Source organism: Lissotriton vulgaris, chromosome 2_1 (assembly GCF_964263255.1).
Source record: "Lissotriton vulgaris chromosome 2_1, aLisVul1.2, whole genome shotgun sequence".
In the NCBI taxonomy this organism is placed as follows: Eukaryota; Metazoa; Chordata; class Amphibia; order Caudata; family Salamandridae; genus Lissotriton; species Lissotriton vulgaris.
This window is the reverse complement of record NC_141687.1, coordinates 935976712-935989622: the sequence shown is the minus strand read 5'-3', so window position 1 is coordinate 935989622 and position 12911 is coordinate 935976712.

Sequence of the window (12911 nt, the reverse complement as noted above, 5' to 3'; positions counted from 1 at the left end):
TTGTTTTATTTTAATAGTAGACTGAGGACAATAGGTGTGGTGGCCTAGTAATTAAACATCACAATTTGTGTCTTCTAGAGCTTAACAAATGATTTAGACTTGTTTCTAAGCTTCATGTCCTCAAACAGATTATTATAAACAGATAACAACAACATACTGTTCACAGTTTTAAATGGAAAATGCTTTAAAATTGATCAAGCAATGGCTCCAGGGAACATCTCCACCCGATGGTATTTTTGTGGTTTTTCTAGGCTAAGTGGCTCAAAGTTTAAATAATCTGGCGCTTTCATTCACAATGTGGGGATAAATTGTCAGATTTACACCATAGGATTTTTTGTACATTTGCGTATTCAAACAAATCTGCTAACTTCACATGCAGAAAAAACATAAGTATTTAAGATCAGGCAAAAGAGAAATGAGAAAAGAAAAACAAATTAAAATACACCAACTAACACATATGAGCATGTAGGCCAAAGCTGCAATAGTGATAAGTGCATGCTAACATACATGTAGGCATAGGTGTCAGTGAAGATTACCACTCTATCAGAGCTTAAAATGTGTCCTCAACCATGCAATAAACTGTTTTACTATTAGCCCTTCTTAAGTGCGTCTTTTAGTGCACATTTCAGCATGGAAGATGTGCCAATCTGTAAATATTTTGCCTTACCACATGTATAATGTAATTAGATTTATTCTCCCCCTGATGTGCAAATTTCGTTTAAAACAATGTTGTGTAACAATGTTCTTTTTATAACCCCTGCCTAGCCCAATGGTTTGCTTGTCAGTGGCGACTTTTTCAACTCAATCATGAAGATCATATGGCAGCACAAAATCACTGAATTAATTTTTATATAGTTCCTAATTATCATTGCTATCAGTTACTTCTACTTTCATACTGATATTTATAGCATTCTCTTTTTGTACTGATTGATTGATTGATGATTTTTAAATTGTATTTATCTACATTTTGTTGTTTTCATCTGTACTTTTATGATCTTATATTATAAGTATCGAATAAAGTAATTGAATGACTGTGTAATGTACGTTTTGCAGCATCTTCTGAACAGGGATTGTGGTTGTAAATATGGTATAAGATTGTTGACTTCACTTTTCCACTAATGGCATCTTTTACCTATGCATGGTATACATGGTCATGTGATTACATTATGCAGGATGTTAATGATTTAGGGCATTTCCTGTGACTTGTGTGATGGCTCCTGAAGCTCTGCTATCTGTTCTATCGTGCCTATGATCTGCTCTGCACTGTTCTATATTTCAGAGCCAGTACCATTGGAACCCAAGAAGCAGGCATTGATAAGACTACCATCATTATCATCATCATCACCACAGTCCTTACCTCGTGTTACACTTCACCCGGCCTGCAGGGCCCCACTTTTAAAAACCTGGGAACTCACCTGGCGGATTTTCCCCGGGGCACGCTGGTAGTGGGAGGAGACACCAACGCAGTTATAGATGACGAGTTAGATTGTTTGGGGGAGGGGCGGGGAAACAAGGGGGAAATGGGTCTCCGGGGCTTTGTTATCGCAATGGGTCTTAGCGATATATGGCGCACGCATTACCCTTCCCAGAGGCAGTACACGTTCTACTCCGCTACACATGGGACCTTCTCCAGATTGGACCACATTTTCACTCCAGAAGACCAAATGGGGGACTTTGCGCTCCCTTTCATAATGGCCCGGGGAATATCTGATCACATTCCGGTGTGCGTAGTCCTCATGGGGGCGCCAACAGTCAGGGCGACCTTCCCCAGGATGGATCCTTGGCGCTTCAGAGACAACTCCATAGCCGACAAACTACAAGAGGGATCCCAATTATACTCTGATGAGAACCGGGGTTCGGTCGACTCCCACCTAACCTTGTGGGAAGCTCACCAAACTTTCCTGAGAGGTCAGGCCCAAGCGTTATTTGGAGCTCAAAAAAAGGAAGAATCGTTACAGATTCGGCAGTTGGAAAGGGAAGTTGAGACGCTTGAGCGGCAGACCAGCGGATCTCCCTTGCCGGAGCATTGCCATCAGCTTGCCCTTTAGCAAAAGGAGCTTCGGTCTTTGGCGGAGGGCGAGGCCCGAGCCGACTCTCTGGCCACACAGCACCGGATATACGATGCGGGCGACAAGACCATGATATTGCTGGCGTGGCTCGAGCACTGGGATAGGGAACGATTCTGGGTGGCAGGGGTGAGGGATGTATCCGGGTCCCTGGTGTCTACGGGCATTGGCATAGCGGAGGCTTTTGCGACATATTACGAGACAGTCTACATGCCAGTGTGTACCAGGACGGAGCAGGACTGCATGGAGTTCCTTCGGGACTTCCTGTTGTCCACACTGTTTCAGGAACAGTCGGGCCAAACTGTCCTTAGAGGTCAGTCCCAAGCGTCAATTGGAGCTCAAATAAAAGGAAGAATCGTTACAGATTCGGCAGTTGGAAAGGGAAGTTAAGACGCTTGAGTGGCAGACCAGCGGATCTCCCTTACCGTAGCATTGCCATCAGCTTGCCTTTAAGTGAAAGGAGCTTCGGTCATTGATGGAGGGAGAGGCCCAAGCCTACTCTCTGCCACACAGCACCGGATATATGACGCGGGCGACAAGAGCATGAAATTGCTGGCGTGGCTCGAGCGCCGGGATAGGGAACGATCCTGGGTGGCGGGGGTGAGGGATGTGTTGGGGTCCCTGGTGTCTACGGGCATTGGAAAAGCGGAGGCTTTTGCGACATATTACGAGACAGTCTACACGCTGGTGTGCACCAGGACCAAGCAGGACTGCGTGGAGGTCCTTCGGGACTTCGTGTTGGCCGCACTGTCTCAGGAACGGTCAGACCATCTGGAGTCTGACCTCACGGGGGAGGAACTGGGCGAGGCCCTTAACTCCTTTCAGCCTGGGAAAGTGCAGGGTCCCAATGGGCTCCCAGTGGAAATATATAAGAGGCAGGCCAGCGTGGTCATTGACCCTCTGCGGCAGAAGTTCATTGAGGCTCGGGAAGTGGAGAGGCTCCCGCCGGATCAGCGAGAAGGAACTATTGTGGTCATTCATAAGGCTGGGAAGCCGGCTGACCAGTGTTCGTCTTATCAACCTATCTCCTTGTTCAACGTGGAGGCCAAAGTATTAGCTAAGGCCTTGGCGACGAGGTTGATTGCGGTTCTCCCTGACCTGATCCACGTTGACCAGTCGGGTTTCATGCCCGCAGGAGCACCCGGCACAATTTGAGACGGCTATATGAGGTCCTATACATGACCAAGGATGTGGGTAGCACTCAAACAGCATTGATGGCACTGGACGCCTCAATGGCCTTTGATAGCATTGAGTGGCCGTACTTATTCCAGGTCCTTCAGAGGCTGGGCTTCGGCCCGGTTTTCTGTAGCTTGGTGCGACATTGTCCTTTACATGGCCAGATCCTACCACTCATTAGCGCAGGCACTCCACCTTTTTGAATTATTCAGCAGCTACTCTGGTTACAAGATCAACTGGGCCAAGTCCCTCATCTATCCCCTCTCGGGTCTGCCTCCAAGAATCCAGAGGAGCTGCTCGGCCTCGATAGTACTGGATGGGTTTAAATACCTGGGGGTGTATGTCACCAGGGACAGGGTGGAATTCTTCACCAAAAACCTTGAGCCCCACCTGGCGCGACTGGTGTCGGATGTAAATGTAAATGTAAATGTTTTTGTACTTGTATAGCGCACAGCTACCCGCAGTGGGTTTCCCGGCGCTTGTACGAATACCGCAAGTGAACCCTTCCTGGCTTTCCCTGTGAAGTGTCCACTCCTGGGCACCCCCATGGTGCAGACCAGGCATCCCTGGCGTTGTGGGGGCCGTTGTGGAGACTAAGCAAGCTATTGCCCAGAGTTGCAGCCTGGGACACATGATCAGAATAGGCACTGAGGCGAGAATATCCGGTCAGGGGAATTAATGAGCCAGAGACCCGCCGGGACAGGAATCGAACCCTGGTCCCTGGCCAGAGCTGTGCATCGAGGTCTGCCTGCTCTAACCATTGAGCCACACACTGTGACCCACTGGCGGTCCCTACCACTCACCCTGATAGGACGTGCCACGCTATTTAAGATGTTAGCATTGCCGCGACTCCTACACATCTAGAAAATACACCATACCCGGTTTCGAGCGGGGTGTTTCAGCGTATATCCCAAGCAGTGCGAATGCTGCTTTGGAGGGGGGAACCCGAGGATAGCGATGCGGAAGCTCACAAGAGGAGTATATGATGGGGGGCTGGCCCTCCCAGATGTCCAGTTGTACTACTGAGCCTCCCAGCTGCAAGTGATCAACGATTGGGTCTACGCGTCGAGCTCGGAGCCAGCGTACCACGTTGACAGATTTGGTAACTACAAGCCATTTCTTTACTCGCGATGGCTGAGCGGGGGGCTGCCCTCACACACTGGGGTCGTGCTCCAGTGCTGGCGGGAGGCCAATAAATTCCTGGAGTGGACGGGCACCTTGACAGGCAGGACCCCTCTATGGCTCGTAGACCAGTTAGTGGAGGTGATGAGGCTAACAGGCTTTAAGGGATGGAAGTTAATTGGGATTGAATTCTTAGATGACGTATGGAAGGGGAGCACCCCTAGATCCTTTGACTACCTCCAATGAGAATTCCAGTTACACAACTCCCAACACTATCACTACCTGCGCCTCATACATGCCCTGCGCTTGCATATCCACTCAGACATCTCAGTCCCAGAATACACTCCCAGGGAGGACATGCTCCTCCTTGGTTCCATTCCCGAAAAGCCCTCGTCCACCATCTACAGAAAGCTCGTGTATAACATGCCCAACCAGTTGGTGTCTCTTCGGGAGAGATGGGTGAGGGATATTGGAGAATTAGAGGAAGAGGATTGGCAGGAGGCCCTGCAGAGTCCCCGTGAAGTAGCGATTAGGACCAGGTTCCGCCTTGTTCAACTTAAGATCTTGCACCGGGTATATTACCTGCGTACGCACCTGTTCGCATGAGGCAGGAGCCTGTCTCTGCTGTGTGTGAGGGGCTGTCAGGAAGAGGGGACGTTCTTCCACATTCTCTGGGAATGCCCGCACATAGTACCTTACTGGACTAAAGTGGCACGCACAATGGCAACAGTGGTGGGGTTGCCTAATGGTTCTTGCTCATGATTGAAGGTCCCATGGACTGATCCAGGTATAAGGAAATTTGGTTGGCCATGGCAGCTGGAGTGGCGAAACAGAACGTCGCCAGTTGCTGGGGTGCCCAGGCACCCCTGCAATGGGACCAATGGCTGCGAGATCTGGACTGTGGCAGGGTATGCTCAGACGTGAGTCCCTTGCTCACTTTGCCACTGGATTCAAGCAAGCTGGACTGAAGACGGCTGGAATGCCAGAAACCGGTCCTCGGAAGCTTGTTTCCGGTCCAGGGAAGACATGGCTTGGCAGTTCGGGCTGGACTGTTCCCATGAGGCACAGGGTCAGACTGATTTGCATATAGCCATGTCTGAACTGGGGTGGCAGAGTGGGCTAAAGAACGCTGATGGATTCAACTCAGATGTTTTGACTGGGTGTGAGTGTTTGATTGATTCAGATGCTCCGTCCATCACCACCCCCTTTTGTACCATTACTGGACTAAAGTGGCACGCACAATGGCAACAGTGGTGGGGTTGCCAGATGGTTCTTGCTCATGATTAAAGGGCCCATGGACTGATCCAGGTATAAGGAGATTTGGTTGGCCATGGCAGCTGGAGTGGCAAGACACAACGTCGACAGTTGCTGGGGTGCGCAGGCACCCCCGCAATGGGACCAATGGCTGCGAGATCTGGACTGCTGTCAAAGGGCTGTGGAAACAATATATAAGTCCAGGGAGTGTATAAAGAAGTGGAAAAGGGTATGGGGGCCGTGGCGGAGGTACCGTGCCAAGCGGGGTAGGGAGGGGGAGGGGGATTAAGTGTTTTCCAGTCCTTGCATTGTCAAGCTTGCCTGAATTTGTACCATGTAATGTTGATATCCTACCTGCTTTTTCAACACACCTGTATGATGACTGTGAACATGAGTTTTGTTAACATACCACCTCTGTTCAATCAAATCATGAGTGTCTTCAAACCGGTGTGCCAAATAATGTTCCAGCAGTATGATATTGCTACTGAAAGATTCTTGAATATATCATTTTAGGAAATCTTTAAGGAATGTAGTTAAGTGTGACCACATGGCACCTCCTTTTGTTCATTAGAAATTACTAGCTTCTTTGCCCGCATTCCTCCCCTACAGTTTTGTTGGGGTGGGACTTCATCCCCCAGCATTCCAAAGGCCAGGAAGAGGGGCAGTGATCTGATGACGTTTATTGTGGCTATTCTGAATATTCTAATTGCACATGTGAGTTATTTAAAATTGGCTATATTGTTTCCTCCGAGTGGGCTATTTTAAATGTATGGTATGTGAATTTAAATGCTCACTGGGGTGTGTCCTGAAAAATGTGGCTGGTCAGGTGATAACATATTTTAGACATTGGAACTATGGGTACGCACTGAACAATATTTTATACTCTAAGGAGTTACATTTTATGACTGATTGTGTCAGTGTCATTCCCAAGTCATATTCAACCTTCATAGGATGGAATAAACCTATAAATATTGACTTTATTTTAATTTCAAGTGATTTTAATTTTTTAGTTAATGATTGTAAAATCTCCCCTAATTATGCTAGTGACCATAATCCATTGGTAGCTTCTTTTCAAATGGACTATGCGTTGTGGACCCTCTTAATGGGCAGAGATTGAAATGGGAGCAGGTTTATCCAAATCGTTTTTTGGTAAGCTTTGTTTCTGGAAACTATGGTGTAATATATAAGTGTCCCTGGATGCTACTCCATCTTCAAAAAATGGGGACTTTGCTAGAGTTTGTTTAGGTATATCACAAGCCTTAAATGTAAAACATTCAACTTCTATTTCCTACCCTGTGGTTTGATATGGCCTATTCAACATCACATAAGCAGTTGAAGGTGGCCTTTAACTCTGTTCCAAAAAAGCAGGGAAACTATTTTAATTGCATGTAAAGTATGTAAAGCTGCTAGATGGCTATGAAGATTGAACTGAGAAATGAGCATGGCCCGCTTTGATGGAATACCAGATGATTTTGCAAGGTTAAAAACCACCCATTTTTTCTGAAGCACTGTCCTCTAATGTAGATCATTTCATCCCGGAGATGTCATGGGTCACTCACTTCTTGCAAATGTTTTAATCTTTGATTAATGTAGACAATTATAAGGACATTGGGAGCCCCTTGGAGACCGACAGGGATCTGACCTTTCAGTTTATCCAGTCCATCCCTGTGAAGGGAGTTGAGGTGGCTATTAACCGCATCGCTGCGGCGGCTTTTCCGGCTGTGTGCGGCGTTTTTTAAAAACCCGCGTTAGATGACGAGCTCAGCTCATCATCAGCATAGGAGCGCCGTAGCTGATGACGAGCTGACGACGAGCTCGAAGGGGTTAAGCAAAATCAGTGTAGGAAAGCTATGGAGCCTGATGGAGTTCCTGTAGAGCTGTTTAAAGATAACCTTGATCTTTTGGCTCCCAATCTCACTAATGTTTTCAGAGCTGCTATTATTGGCCCACTCCCTCCCACATGGAAAGAGGCTATAGCAGTACCCATCTTTGTTACCGGCCAATTTCCCTACTGGATTCCACATTCAAGTTCTTGGGTAGGGTTCTATCGTTGCATCTAGAGGGTTCGGCTACTATCTCTAACAACATCCTCTATGAAGCCCAATATGGTTTCAGAAAGGAATGTATGTGGTTGAGCAGTGTCTGAATATATTGCTTATTATTGGTAAGTAAGCCAAGTTCATGAAAAGCTTTTTACACCTACCCTTCATGGATCTGTTGTGTGCTTTCGACATGATTAATCGATCAAAACTTAGGGACATGTTTGGTAACCTGGGGGTATAAGAACCCCTGGTTACTCTTTGGTGATTGCACTGCAATACCTCGTTTAAGATCTGTTTTGGTCGTGGGGTACAATATACATCATCTATATATTGCAATCAAGGCTGCAGGGTTGCATCCTGGCCCTGTTTTTGTTACTTATTTACATGAATGGTTTAGATGTTCATTTGCTCCAAACGAAATTGGATTTTACAAGGGCAAGAACTGGTTTTATTCCACACTTCTTTATTTGAATGACACCATCCTATTGTGGAGTTCATGTCATTGTAATATTTGAAGAATAATCAGCAGAAGTCTTTTGTAATGGTTTGTGGGCCAACGAAAACAAAATCCAAAAACTCTTTTATTGTGAGAGCTCCAGTCGTCAAAGTTGAGATTTGCTGTTATTTGGGCTTGCACTTTGGTCCACAAGCTAACTGGGAGTCCCATGATGCTGATGATGGTGTAGCAAACCAGCAGAGTGGTGAAAGCAGCCAAGCTAGGACACCGATCAGTGAGAGAAATTATTACTTTATATAGAGCTAAGGACTTTGTAACAAGTTTGCCAGTTCTCCTGTTGGCCCACCACTGTCGCACCAACAGGAAGACCACCAAGCCTACGTTGCACCCACCCACACGCTGGATTATGAGTGTAATTCATGGCGGGCGGGTGGTGCTGCGGCGGTCTCATGGCAGTGGTTTGTTAGGCTCATAGGATATCCTTAACAGCAGATCGCCATTGAGACAGCACAAGCAGCACATTCCTGCATGGTGTGGCATGCACCATGTTGTACATTCCACACCGTGCAGGAATGGGGGTGCAATTCCAGGGGGGCACATCATGTGCCACCTGTAAGCAACCCCAGGCCTAGAAGTCGCCTTGCTTGTCAGCCTCCATTTTCAAGGCAGGCTCACTGCCATGAAATGGGAGGTGAACATTCAAATCGGAATATGCTTGTTGGTGCCGGCATATTCCTGGCCATTTCCAGACCTCAGGGGTATCCTTGATCCTGGTGGAGCCAGTGCGGAAGTAAGCAGATCGTCACCATGAGTCCTGTGGACCACCATACTCATAATAAGGCCTAAGTGTCTCTCAATTCCTATGTATAGAGTCGGGGTTTGGGGATTTTGTGATTGCTCTCAACTACAAATAGCAGAGAACAGTTTTTCCAAATAATTTTGATGGTATCGCAGGGTGTGCTGTGCATTTGTCATTCATAAATGGGATTACATTTTGTGGGGGACATTTTGGGTCTGGCACCTTCGCTATAATGGTAAAAAAAATTGGCATACTTCAGAGCTAGGATTCTCTAAATATATTATTCAGGATTGCCTGGCTTCAGATAATGCTGAATCTATTCCTTGGATAGGGTATCTGAAGCGCACTTTTAGTAGGCTTGAATCCTTTGGGGCATATTCACAAGGAGCTATCGACGAATTAACTTCACTATTGGGCAGCCAAAGTCATGATAAATTTACCACCCCATTCACAAGCTGGTGCTAACAGCCGCTGGCACCAGTTTACCCGCAACAGCAGCCGCAAAAAATATCACAACAGAGTACCCCCGCAAATATCGCTAATGAGATGCAGAGCAGGCGTTCCCATGCCAAAAGCCGCAACAACACCATACCACAACATTCAGAATGACTAGACAGAACAGCGAAAAAAACACAAAACAAGTAATAAGCCGCATTAGCAGAAGGAAATTTACACCTGCTCTGACCTGGTGTAAAGTCAGACCACAGTCTGCACCACAAAAAGGAGCACAGCCCACAGCCAAACCTGAAGACAAACAGATTCCATGGAGCAACTGAACATGCAGCACGGACACCCAAGAGTTCCACAACACCCACCCAACACCACACCCAGGACCGCAACACCCCCGCCCCACAAACCCAGACCAAGACACTGCACACCAACACCACAAATCACAAAACAAATATGTTGCCTGAGGTCGCACAAGCAGGAAAATCAACATACATGCATCACCAGAAAATGGAGAACCAGTCATACAGCAACGCATTCATCAACAGAAAACACCATACAAAAAAAAGACAAAACATTCATTCGGATGAGTCCTAGTGGATCCACACTGGACAATTTGTAGGACATAGCCCAGAAGACGAAATCCAACAGAAGAAGGTGTGCCATGCGCCCAACAAAGGAAAGAGGGAGAGAGCGCGGGAGAGAGATGGAGTGAAATTGCACAAGCAGCGCAAGGCCTTGCAGGGCACCTGGCACCACATGACAACATTTGTGTGTGTATCACCATCCATGTACCATGAGCCCAAGGTCGTGTGCCAATCTCAGCCACAAAGCCACATCACATTCGGAAACTGCAAGTAGTAGTCAGACAAACCTCAGGGATGAAAGCTCCATTGTTCCAATGCAGAAGGTGGAAGGACACCTGCACCTCTGACCTTGGTGCTGAGTGCGCCTGGAACACCCTGAAAGAGATGCCATAGCAGATGGGGACGACTCCCACACCACGCATTGTGCGAAAGAACCATCCGACTCATCCACACCCCACACACAGAAGCCCATGCCTGAGGTACCCCCGCATGGGATGGCCTTGACTGTCACAGAAACAGCAACACATTCAGCCCAACATTGCATCACATTCGAATCATTGCTCAGAGCTGTGCCATATCCTCCACACAACTGCCGCAGTACAGAAGAGTGCCGGTTCCACAAGACGCACCAAGGCAATGGCAGGCCATACCGGGCACATGCACAACCCCCTTCACATGGAACAGTACCGTGCATGCATGCTGCATTTACTGGACGCAGTGCCACTGGCAGTGCTGCGGATCAGTTACCGGCTCAGCTTCCGCATGGCCTACGTCACCTGCGTCTAGCCCTGGTTTCCCTGCTGAACTTGCACATTCGAGTGCCCCATGGATGTCTGCCTATCCAACACAACCGTAGATGATTTGAACTATGTCTTGTGTCTGCGCCCCCTGTTGGATCATGAACAGGAATGTAACCGAGACAGCTGTGCATGGGATGCCTTGACATACTGCGTATGCATTGGCAGTTGTGCATGGGAGATTGCACAATTCCTCGTGTGCAGTGACCACATAGAGGCCCTACCCTATTGAGCAGTCTTGCGGATTGGTGAAATGGCATGGGCTGAGCACACCTGCCCGGACCAGTTAATGGATTGGCTCACCCTGGTGTTCCTTGAACACGACAAAGATGTACTATTGGAACACATTGTATATGAAGCTGCACGGGCATTCATGGACGAGTAACTACATTCCTGCAGCCACATCCAATTGCGACCCACAACACAGGTCCCAACAACATATCGCATTGTGTCGATTGCTCACATATCCCACCACAACAGAGGACAAAACTGCCATAGTCTGAACTCTGGATGCATGTGCGTGAAACAACGCGTGTGTACACACACATGTGCAAGGTGAGGCAGGTCCATCGTCGTAGCAACACAGCTTCATTTGGCAACGTTGCCAATTCGGACACACTGCTGAGGTACAGTAAACACACAGCACTGTGGCACGACATGTGAACCTGTCGGACCCTTCCACCTGAGCACTGTCAGCTGAGCAGACAATAGGTGCACTCCGGTGGCAGAGCACTATGCAGATCCAATTGGCAGTGAGTCGTGCCCCCTCACACGGGGCAATCGTCAGACGCCAAACAACACCTGACTCATCCAGCAAGGCAGGGTGGGCTGGGAGCATTGCCATCTGTGATGATTTTCGTCCATTGTTGCAACAACAACGTATGAACCTCAACATGTACCCATGCTGCCTGCGAGTGTTTTAAGCATGTCCCTGCCTGTTGTGGCTGATGCCTCATTCGTACTGATACACACATGCCAATAAAGTCTATGTCACCCCACTGGTGTCTAAATGTGAGGTGTGTTGATTTGATTGTTCACTCGTGTGCCACAATGAGCATCGTCCCTACACAAGGGAGGGACTGACTGACGCATGTGCAATGGTAGTGTGTCCCTTTTGCAAGTTCCACTTCTCTGAGCCAGACATTGTTTTGATATAGTTGCTGGCCGACCTGTGCACTTACATGACTTCATGAATGTGAGTATGGTGTGCAACCTCTGACCATGTGGATACGTCATAACAGAATGTGTCCACACAGATATGTGTAAGTGGGTATGCGACTTTCTGTTCTGTTGTCACATGTGATGTAGGCCACCACTCCTGGCCAGCTACCTATTTGGTCAGTCCTACCCACAGCCCTATTCTACACATGGACGTGTGCCTAGTTTGGGGGGTCGTGACTCATGAGATTATTATTGGTGCGCAATGGGGACACAGCTAGTACTCACCTTCCCAGTCAACCAATTTGCCATGTGTCTCAGGGATACACATGCGCATAGATGTAAGTTACCACGGTGTACCTTCATGTGCAATCATTTTCCCTACATCCAGCCATACGTCCATATGTGAGTAAACATAGTAATGACACATCTGTGTGATTTAGAATGTTTTATTCACATTCAGGTGAGTGACGGAGCTGGTGCTGTACATGGCCATCCAAGCCAGCATCACATGGAAGCCCAGTGGTGTGCCACGGACATATCAGGGCTCGGACCTGTGTGTGTCAATGTTCCTGATGCAGTCATCTGGGACAGGCTCAGTGGCAGTGGCAGCAATGACAAGAAGAGGTACTGCAGGACATTGAGGTTCCCAGTTACTACTCGCTGGTGTCCAGCCTGCATCTGCTCCCTGTTTTCCATTGACCTCCGCATCTGTGCCAACTCTGTGCTCTGATCGCTGGTGCCTATCTGACCACACAGTTCTTGTATTAGATTCATTGCCCCAGCAAGGTCAGCCAAGATCTGTGGTGAAGCATGGTGCATACAGAGGGTGTCTGATAGGGACTGTACATGGTCCCTGATGGAGTCAGACACCGGCGTATGGCATCGAGTTTGGCTGCCACGAGTTCAAAGCCCACCTGTAGCTGGTCAGCCAACTCCACCTGGCAACGCAACATACGTTGTTGGAACTCCATGAATTGGTCAAGAGTGTGCTGGGAGACAGCTG